Source organism: Phoca vitulina, unplaced genomic scaffold, assembly GCF_004348235.1.
Source record: "Phoca vitulina isolate PV1807 unplaced genomic scaffold, GSC_HSeal_1.0 scaffold32, whole genome shotgun sequence".
Lineage (NCBI taxonomy): Eukaryota > Metazoa > Chordata > Mammalia > Carnivora > Phocidae > Phoca > Phoca vitulina.
Window position 1 is genome coordinate 12,450,295 of NW_022589735.1, and position 11,030 is coordinate 12,461,324.

Here is an 11,030-nt window from a genome sequence, read left to right on the forward strand (position 1 = left end):
GTAGGCACACCTGGGATTTAATGCTACCAAAAGTATTCTGTTAAAGTCTCTGAAAGACAAGACATAGAAAAGTAATTAGAGACCTCTCTGATTTGCATATATGTTGAGTAAAGGAGCAACTAAAACTCTCCTATATTGCTTATGAGAGTACAACCACTTCAGGAACTGTTAGTTAAAAATGCACCTACCCTGCAGGCCAGCAATTCTGCTCCCAAGACAAATGAAAGCACATGGCTACTGAAAGACTTGCAGAAGTTTGTACTAGCATTATTTATAATAGCCCAAACTGGAAACAATCCAAATGCCCATCAAGAGAATAGACAAATAAATCATGGTATAAGTACCACTCAGCAATTAAAAAGAATGAGTTACAGATAACTTCAACAATGTGGATAAATCTCATGAACATTATATTGAGCAATAGAAAAAAGTACATTTTATATGATTCATTTACATGAAATTCAAGAACAAATAAGTATAATCTTTGTAAAAGAAATCAGAACAGTGGATGTCCAAGGAGGGAGAATTGATTGGAAGGGGGCATTAAAGAACTTTCTGGAATGATAAGTTCATGGGTATATGGACAAAATTATCAGAGCTCACTAGATTATACACTTAACATGTGCATTTCACTATATGTAAATTTTACCACAGTAAAAATAAACATATTCTGGTCTCTTATAGATTAGATTGTAAAACTCCTGAGATGTACTTTGTAAATTTTTTGTAAATAGACGAGTTTCCACTTTACTTGTTGCTTGAGTTCTAAATATTCTGTGGACTCTAATACCTGTGGGATTTCTTCAGGAGACAGAAATTGTACACAGTCATTTTTTTAAGAAGTGACTTGGTCAGATTTAAAAGATGAATTTAAACTAATATAACGCTGTATGTTAATTATACTTCAATTAAATTTTTTATTATTTTTTCAATTAAAAAATTTTTAAATAAGGGGTGCCTGGGCAGCTCAGTCAATTAAGCATCTCACTCTTGATTTCAGTTCAGGTCGTGATCTCAGGGTCATGAGATCAAACCCCATGTCGGGTTTAGCGCTCAGCAGAGAGTCTGCTTGAGATTATTTGCCTCTGCCCCTCCCCCCACTTGTATTTTCTCTCTCTCTCAAATAAACAAATAAATAAAATCTTTTAAAAAGTTTTTAAATAAGAAAATAATATGAGATGTATTTGAGCAATGAAGACACAGGTGTTCAGGCTGAAACCAGTGACTTAAAGAGAACTTTCCCATTTTGGTCTTGGAAAGATTGGAATATGTGGGAATATGAATACTACAAAACTGAGAACTTCATAAAGAAAAAAGAAAGAAATCTAAAAAAGCAGTTTCTACCTATGAAATTCTGCTTTTCACTATTATATTCATTTTACTTTGTAAGATTACATATTTGGACACTGATCATTCTATTGATCACATACAAATACCAATCTCTAGCAATCCAGGGACTTGAATTCTTTTAATATCATAACTTTCTAAACAACTGAAGGCACACTGTAAGTTTAATTCAGTAAGAGTGAAGAAGTACTTTTTAAGAGGGGGATGAGGAGAAGGGAGACTTCTAAAGGATATTTAATATTATAATTTTATATTTTATATTTAAAAAGCCAAAAAAGTACCTGTCATTTCAATAATACCTATTTTAAATCTTTGACTAAATTTTCTCAGCCAAACAGGCTTTGTTTGAAAATAATTGTTTTTTTTTTAAACTGGCTGTGGTGGGGGAAGACAGAAATCCTCCTGCCTCTAAGGGGCTTTTTTCGATTTGAGGGGGCAGATGAGAATTTTGTGTTTATCACAGGAGCTCACGGATTGACAACGTTAGGAGACGCTGCCGTGGAGAACAGACAGGAAGTAGAGCACACGGCTCCTGCCCTTGGTCTCGCTGGGGCTCTTGAGTTACAGCCAGAACCATATAAGCGAGTATACAATTACCTACTAGAAGTAACTGGGTCAGACAGCCCACCATGTCAGCAATGACTGCAGAAAAGTTCCGCGGTGACATCCCCTTGGAAAAATCACCCTGCGGTGACTTGAATCCCCTCCTTCACGAGGTTTTCAGAAACCCTTTGTCATTTAAAAGAAACTGGTTTCATTTCTCTAAGCTTAACCTCTGAGTTTTTTGTCATTTACTATATACTTCCTGAAAGAGATTTAAATTGGGCTGAACTCTAAGTGAGCAATGGAGAAAAGAGGTCTCAATTGTCATAGGGAAGTCACAGGAGTGAGCCCAGCTCTTTTCTTTTCAAAAGTAAAAGGGATCCAAAATGTGGGCTTCACCCCCAAATATTTAAAATGTCATTCCTCCTATGAACTCCTATGGCATTATCATCTAGAGCAGTCATTTGGAACCTAGTATATTGCTTTTGGGTCTGTCATTTCAACCAAATCATAAGAATGTCCTTGGGAGACACTGCAGATGATGAAATACAGTTACTTTTCTGTTCATGGGCCCCCTTATTTGAGTAGAGCAATATACAACAAGGGATGATCTAAGTATCCTGGCCTTCAGCAATCTCTCATTTTTCATGAGTCTGCCTTATCTAAGCGATACTTCTGCATACTTCCTTTGAGCAAAGGACTCTGGTAGTCATGAGTCAAGAGATACACTTAAAACGTCTCAAAACAATGATTTAAAGACTTTGTAAGAATTCCATTTGGAAAACTTATTTTTTTATTATTCTTGTCTGAAAGTAAGAATGTGATCTGTAACATTTATTTTAGTCCCTATTATTGATAAAATAGTACTAAGAGTCATAAATAATAAGATATAATGGAAAGGTTTTTCTCCTTAAATACAAATAGCCTATTTCAGTTTCAGGTTTACTATGTCATCTCACATGTTTCTTCCAAATTTGGTCACGATTGTTGATGAAGAAATTTCAGGAAATGAACCACTTGTTTAAAAATGCATATTTTTTAAAAAAATGCATATTTTAAAAATTGAATGTGCATGCTAAAGCAATGAGAAAGCAAACCATAGATATATCATCCACCCCAAATGGAATCTGGTTAACATCAGATATGCTGGGACATCTAAAAGATGTTCAACCAATAGGATAAATATCACATACAACAATAAGATACATGTATCATGTATTAGCAAGCATAAGTGAATGTGAAAGCTTGGAAATTCGGTGGAAGGGAGTTACAGAATTGCATGTTAGGATCAGAATTAGTGCTCTGTTCTGGATCACCAGAAATACACTATTTCTCCTCCCATTTGTCTCTTAAACTCCCCAAATGATTTGAGTTAGGAGATTAAGCAGTCGAAGAGCTGGATGCCCGATCTCTTTCTGCCATTGGGACAGGCAAAGAGAAAGAACACCGAGAACACTTCAGAGGCTGATTTGACCGATCGCTTGACAAAGAAAACTGAGAATATTTGGGGAAACCAATGGAGATATGTTAGGGTTCAGGTAGGATAAAGGAAGGACAGTACAAGCTTTAGAATCAGGAATATCCAAGTGTGGGGCGCCTGGGTGGCTCAGTTGGTTAAGCGACTGCCTTTGGCTCAGGTCATGATCCTGGAGTCTTGGGATCGAGTCCCGCATCGGGCTCCCTGCTCGGCAGGGAGTCTGCTTCTCCCTCTGATCCTCCTCCCTCTCATGCTCTCTGTCTCTCATTCTCTCTCTCTCAAATAAATAAATAAAATCTTTAAAAAAAAAAAAAAAAAAAAAAAAAAAAAGGAATATCCAAGTGTGAACCTTGCATAGTCACACGCTGTGTGACCCCTAGCAAGTTACTTAACATCTGTAAAGCTCCATTTCCTCATTTGTAAAAACCAGAGGAAGAACTGCCTCACAGGGATGTTGATAGGATTGAAAACATTAATGTACACACAGTGTATGTGGTACCTATTCAGGGCTAAGTAAGTACTTATTCCTTTCCTCTACAAAAAGAGATATTAGAATTTTTACTTCCCAATTTTAAAAGCTTCTATTCCACTTAGCATATTAGAACATTATACCAGTACTGAGAAAAATCGGTGCCTCTTACTGCATTTTCAAAATGTTAACTGTTTTACTTTGTCATGCTCACTAATGTTTATCTTGGTAGAGCGTCAATACCTATACAAATATTGCATAGTACGTGTAGCGATCGACTTACTAGAATTTGATTCCATTTCACAAACTTTCAGTGAGTACCAGTATGGCCAGCTCTAGAGAAATTACGAAGTAATCAAGACACAGTTCCCACCCCACAGAAAGTGACAGAGTATGTAAGGAAAAGCCAATGTTAGGCCCTCTGACATGTGCGCCCCTGAATCTTTTTATAATTATCTCTAAGCCAACCTCTCTCCAAACACAACATGCTATTTCTGTTGAGTTTAGACTTCTTAGCCGGCTTTCATCATTTTATTGATTATTGTTTAGATATTCAGGCATAGTTTGATTGGTTTGGATTGATTTTTATAATAGAAAGAATACATGTTTTTTCAGCTAATGTTATCAAAACATCAATTGGCACCTAGTTAATGGGCATCTTGCAAAAGATAGAAGGAGATAAGATCTATTTTTCTTAGATCATATAATGCTTAAACCTAGATTTTGGCTTTTTGTGTCCCTCTACCACTTCCACGTTTTGAAGAGGGGAAAAAAAAAATGCACACTCTCTGCATGACCACAGGATCAACCACTACTGCGTGCTGGCCAGGAAAAGGGTAGTATTAAGGGTGTAGCCATCTGCTTGCCACAGACGGCTGGTGAGACAAGAAAAGCTAATTAGCACCCCAACCCTCACCCTTAGCTCCTCCCTGCTCTCCGTGCCTCCACCATCTGGCTGGCCTCCCTTTCCTCTACTGCACCAGCTTCTTTCTGCATCCTATGGCTTGGGGAGGTCAGAATCCTTTGCCTCTCCTAGCAGGAGATAAGAACAGGCTTCAGCAGGAGCCTGGACCACGCATTTCTAAAATTTTGAAGGAAATTGCACAAATCACTTCCCCTCCCCTCCCACCAGCAATGCTCTCTGTCACTGGTGCCTGTTATCTTACTGGAAACATCTCTGCCCAGGAAAATCGTTAGGTCTGGAATCCAATTTGTTTTGTAATTGACAATTGTCTAAGGATAGGCAAGCACCTAGTTCCTGCACGGAGTCTCTGCCACCACTTTGACTGGGGTTTTGGGGACAGCAGTGGGATATAAGATCATTAAGTAAATATAGTACATTTCAGCATAAAGCCACAGGAAATGGTGAGAAGTACCTTTGATATGAGGCAGCAATGACAACTCAAATGTCGTCACTTACTAAAGATGTCAGAAAAATAGGACATCAGTGAAGCAGATTAAGATTTTGAGACTTCATGGAATAAAAAGAGTGAAACTTCTAACTAGTAAACAAACACAGACCAGCTATTAACAGACAAGAATTATGACTTTCCTATGTACCTGAAAAATAATGCAATGTGGATAAACTGATGTTTCACTAACAAAAATCTTTGTTACTAGGTTACTTGGATTTGGTTGCAAATACAACAGTCCTTTTTTCTGTATTTTGTTCTTGCTCTGACTTATTTTTTCTTTCTTCCTACCTTATAGTAATATAAGCAATATACTTTTTTAAAGAAAATCTAACAGTGCCCACTTAAAGGATGAAAGGCGGTAGAAAACAAACTTTGAAAATTATAAAACTGTGAACACTGGCTCAGAATAAGAAGATGATTAGAATATTGGAGATAAGCTTCAGTTAAGCTTACTATGAAAAAGACTTGCTCCAGAACTGTATTTCAAACACAGCAGTGTAAATTTGAAAAAAAAAAAAAATACCGTGAGGTTTCGATGTCAGAATTTTTGCCTTACTAAACAAACTTGCTGAAAGAAATTACCCAAGTGTATCTTTTCATTTTCCTAACCGGAGGAAAGGGAGACCAACAAACTTCCATTTAGAGAATTCTCCTGAAGTAGATAAAATTAAGCTATGACTCAGACCCGTACAAAACTCCAGATGCTTCCTACCTGTAGGGGACACCTGTGACTTTTTTGGCTGCTCACCCTCTGAACTGTCTTCCTCCGTTTGGGGAATTCCTCACCCTAGGAGTCTTAGCAAAGAGACAGGGTCTGCCTCCTGCTCTAGATGCCAAAAAAGCCAACCAACCAGCCATTTCTTTTGTAGGCCAAGTTTGGCCAAGCAGAGGCACCAGCCCCAGAACTCGACTCAAAGCCATGGAAGAGTAGCAGATTTGTTCCTGTAGCTACATCCGGTTTCCAAAGGCAGCTGGGACAGAGCACCAGCCTAGATGCAGTGTTGGTGGGGGTGGCAGCTACAGAATCTTCCCTTCCTTGGCAGCAACAATGACCTTCCCAGAGAGGTTCTGGGACCCTCGGCAGGTAGCTTCTTTTGATCTAGGGCTCTAGCCGTCCCATGATCCTGTGAGCTACCTGGTAGTCGTCAGTCCCTTCCTTTTCTACGTAAGTCAGAATCGGCTTCTGTACTTGCAACCAGGAACACTAAGGGATACAGAGCCTCTGGAAAAGTGACTTAGAATTAAAAAAAGAGGAACCAGGGAATACAGTTTCTCTTATAAACTACATACTGCTCACGAAAGACATGTAGTTGAAGGGAAGAGCATTAGTAAAAAGCCATGTGTGTATTTTTCCTTAAGGTAAGTCAGAGAGGTGTATCCAGGGGGATATATGGGGAAAAGGCCAGTTTCAGTGATAATCTAGAAACAAGGAAGGGAAACCCTATCCTTTTATCTGGGTCCAGGTAAAGATGACTTATATAGTTAAAATGGCAGGAGTACAAATTAACTGATGCATCTCACAATTCTGTAAGACAAAACAGATAAAACAAAATAAAGTACATTAAACACATGAAAATGGGTAAGTGGGGGAGTTGGGAATAGGAACGGGGGGACAGAGATGGAGGGAATGGTTGCCCCAACTCGGGTGCAAAATGCAGGGCTTGTATCTTAAGGCCTCTGGCCCTTGTGCCTGGTGACATTTCCTCCACCCCTGTGATCTCCAGAAGAGAAAGAAACTCTCCAGCTGTCCAACCTTCGGGCGTGGAGATGAGCAAAGCAGAAAGCAGCCTGCAGGTAGGGACTGACTCCCAGGATGCTGCCCCCAGCCCAGGTGTAGATAGACAGCAGGGGGTTGGCAGATTACCTGCAATGGGGATCCATGGGCAAAGGATGATGATGTTAAACACCCTCTTTTATAAACAAAACTCTCTCCATCTAGGCCTAATTATAGCATAACCATATTCTCAGCATCATGTTTGGGGGTGATGAAAGAGTTGGTAATAGATTGTGGTGATGATTGCCCAAAATCATGAAAGTAACTAACAGCACTGAATTGTACACATAAAATGCCAAGGTTTGTCAGCATGGCAGTTCCTCAAAAAGTTAAAAATAGAACTATCCTATGATCTAGCAATTGCACTACTAGGTATTTACCTAACAGAGGATACAAAAAGATTGATTCCAAAGGACACATGCACCCCGATATTTATAGCAGCATTATCAACAATAGCCAAATTATGGAAAGAGCCCAAATGTCCATGACTGATGAATGGATAAAGAAGATATGGTGTGTGTGTGTGTGTGTGTGTGTGTGTGTGTGTGTGTGTGTATACACAGGTATACACAATGGAATATTACTCAGCCATAAAAATGAAATCTTGCCATTTGCAATGATGTAGATGGAGCTAGAGAGTATTATGCTAAGCGAAATAAGTCAGTCAGAGAAAGACAAATAGCATATTATTTCACTCATATGTGGAATTTTTTTTTTTAAGTAGGCTCCACGCCCAACATGGAGCCCAGTGAGGGGCTTGAACTTACGACCCTGAAATCAAGACCTGAGCTGAGGTCAAGACCTGAGCTGAGATCAAGAGTCGGACATTTAACCGACTGAGCCCCCTAGACACCCCACTCCTATGTAGAGTTTAAGAAACAAAATAAATGAATATGGGGGGGGGGGAAGAGGCAAACCAAGAAACAGATACTTAACTGTAGAGAACAAGCTGATGGTTACCAGAGGGGAGGTAGGTGGGGGCATGGATTAAATAGGTGATGGGTAGTAAGGAGGGCACTTGTGATGAGCACTGGTGTTATATGTAAGTGTTGAATCACTAAATTCTACACCTGAAACTAATATTACAGTGTATGTTAACTAACTTGAATTTTAATAAAAATGGGGAAAAATGCCAAGGTTTTTTATATATATTTTATCACAATTAAAAATATTAACAATGTTGGGGCGCCTGGGTGGCTCAGTCATTAAGCGTCTGCCTTCGGCTCAGGTCATGATCTCAGGATCCTGGGATAGAGCCCCGCATCGGGTTCCCTGCTCCGCGGGGAGTCTGCTTCTCCCTCTCCCACTCCCCCTGCTTGTGTTCCCTCTCTCGCTGTGTCTCTCTCTGTCAAATAAATGAATAAAATCTTAAAAAAAATATATTAAGAATGTAATATACCAAAACCCTTTGGAAGTGTATACACTTTGGATAGGTGAATTGTATGTGACTGATATTTCAACAAAACTGTTACAAATTTTTCAAAGCATTTAGGATTTTCGCTTTTAAGAATTTGGCACTTGGTGCTAAACAATACAACCTTTTGGGAACCGAGAAATTATTCTTCTTGTCTAATGGATAACTAGCCACCTCCTTTCATAGCACATTAGACAGGTATATCAGGGACAATAGAAACAGAAACACCCCCCGGTTTTGAAATCCATCAGAGGTTCATCATTGAAAAGAAACAGAAGGCAACAAGTAAGAAGAACCTGGCAGAGATGGACACCCTCACCTAGAAATTGGCAGCCCTGCCAGAAGGAAGTTAAGAATTATCTAGTGAAAATGAAAACCGTGCTTGGCTATAATGGGCTTTTGTTTTAATCTATGCGATTTCAGTGAGAAGCTGCGGGCTCCGGGCCCTCCCCGTGTAAGACAGCGCCCTCCCCGCGCTCCATCACCAGCAGCCGCAGGATCTGAGCTGTCCTGGGAGCCTGGTCAAGCCCGCAGCTGGGCAGGGTACGGTCTCTTCATTTCTAGACAGGTGCCTGAATTTGTCCCGCACATTTCTATCCCCAGGCCGTCAGTCATGCTGCTCCCTCCACCTGCAATGTCCTTTCCACTTGTCAGCACATGTCGGAATCCCACCTAGCCCTCAAGGTTCCTAGTGCCCCGCTGGAAAGCCACCTTCAAGACAAGCCAAACTGTTATCAGAATGACTGTAGACACCATTCTCGGATATTTTTGACCAGGAAGAGAATAGGGGATGGAAATCAGAAGGGTCTAACAGGCTCTCATTGTTGGCAGGGGTAAGGCAAGCAAAACAGAATTGGCTAAGGGAAAATATCCTCCCTACTAACCCCTACCATTCTCACGAACCCGCGTGGAAACTACAAGTTTAGACCTCCTAGATCACCCAGTGATCTTCTTACAATATGGAAGAACGCATTTCTTTAAAACTATTAATGTAATACACCTAGTGATTTTAACATCTTAATTCAAAGTAATGGTCTCTCTTTACAAAAATCAGCCTTCTATAATTATTATGGGAAAAACAGGCTACATACATATTTTTTCTCTCCTGGTTTGACATTTAACTTTTGTTAAATTGCTATTCATTCCCACTTTTGGTGGCTTCCAAGGAAATGTTTGCATTGCCCAGAACAGTTGCCTCCCAATTTTTTAAAAGTCACACACAGAAAAAAATGATAATTATTTTTCATTTAGGAATACAGAAGCAACGCGCTAAGTGAATCATTTTTTTAAAAGATTTCATTTATTTATTTGAGAGAGAGAGAGAGTCCGTGCATGCCTGAGTGGGGGGAAGGGCAAGAGAGAGAGGGAGGGAGAACCCCAAGCAGACTCTGTGCTGAGTGCAGAGCCGTCATGGGGCTCAATCTCACGATCCCGAGATCATGATCTGAGCCGAAATCAAGAATCGGATGCTTAATCGACTGAACCACCCAGGCGCCCCTGGGCTAGGTCAATCATAACCCCAATTCCTCTGTAGCATATCCCCAGCTCATTCATTCATTCATTCATTCATCCATCCACTCGTTTATTTTCATTCATTTATCTATCTACCCATTCATCCATTCCTTGTACCTTCCATTCTCCACTCTTATTTCCAGTTCCCATAGGCAACCATTTTGAATATTTAATGTATATTATTTGGTCTACTGTGTAATTATAAATTGTAAACATTTTGTATACATTGATACACTTGTATAAGTGATATCATGTTGTAGATCTCATTCACTTTCTTCCTTTATTCCCTGAGCAAGGTCTTGCTGTGTCTACATCTAGTCTATTACGCAGGACTTCATGGTGGACACGCGTGTCTGGCACCCACCAGTGCCTGCCTCTGCATTGGCCACCATGGTGAACACCCTTGTACGTGCCCCCTCTTGGACCTGAGAAGGATCTGTTAGATCATAGGAGATCAGACATTTATCGTGAAGAAGTACCAGCCACTGCTCCCCGGGCTGCTGCCTACACTAGTCTAAACGCTGTGCATAAGTTTTCCGACAGGCCAACAACCACCCTCACACTTGGCATGGAGATGAGAATATTTGTACAGCACATCAGGGTGAAAAGATAAGGAAAACAGGCCCTGGATTCTGGCAGCCTCAGGTCCTCCAGCCTCCCAGAAGCAGAATGTAAGCTCACATCCCAAGGCATTTCTCTGTGTCACAACACAGAGAAGGAATGCCGGAGTAGGACCCCCTCCCCACGGCTACTATCCTCTGAAAAAACGACTCAAGTCTCAGGTGTGTGTGGAACCAGGGAGAGCGCCGGTCAATTTCGCAGGGTGTCCCTTTTGTAATCTCTCTTCCACCAGGAACAGTAGCTATTGCGGACCATTCTGCCACAGTCCTGGGAGCAAATACTGCTTCTTTCCACTTAAGGAAGAAGCAAATGAGGACAGAACTGGTCAAGGCCTCACAACCGAGGGTCTGAGGAGTAAGTGGAATCCGGAACGGCTTGACTGCAAACCATGATCTCCTTCTATGCTTTCCCAGAAAGTATTTCAAGAACAAGGGGCAGAAAGAAAGGCTGCACAAGAT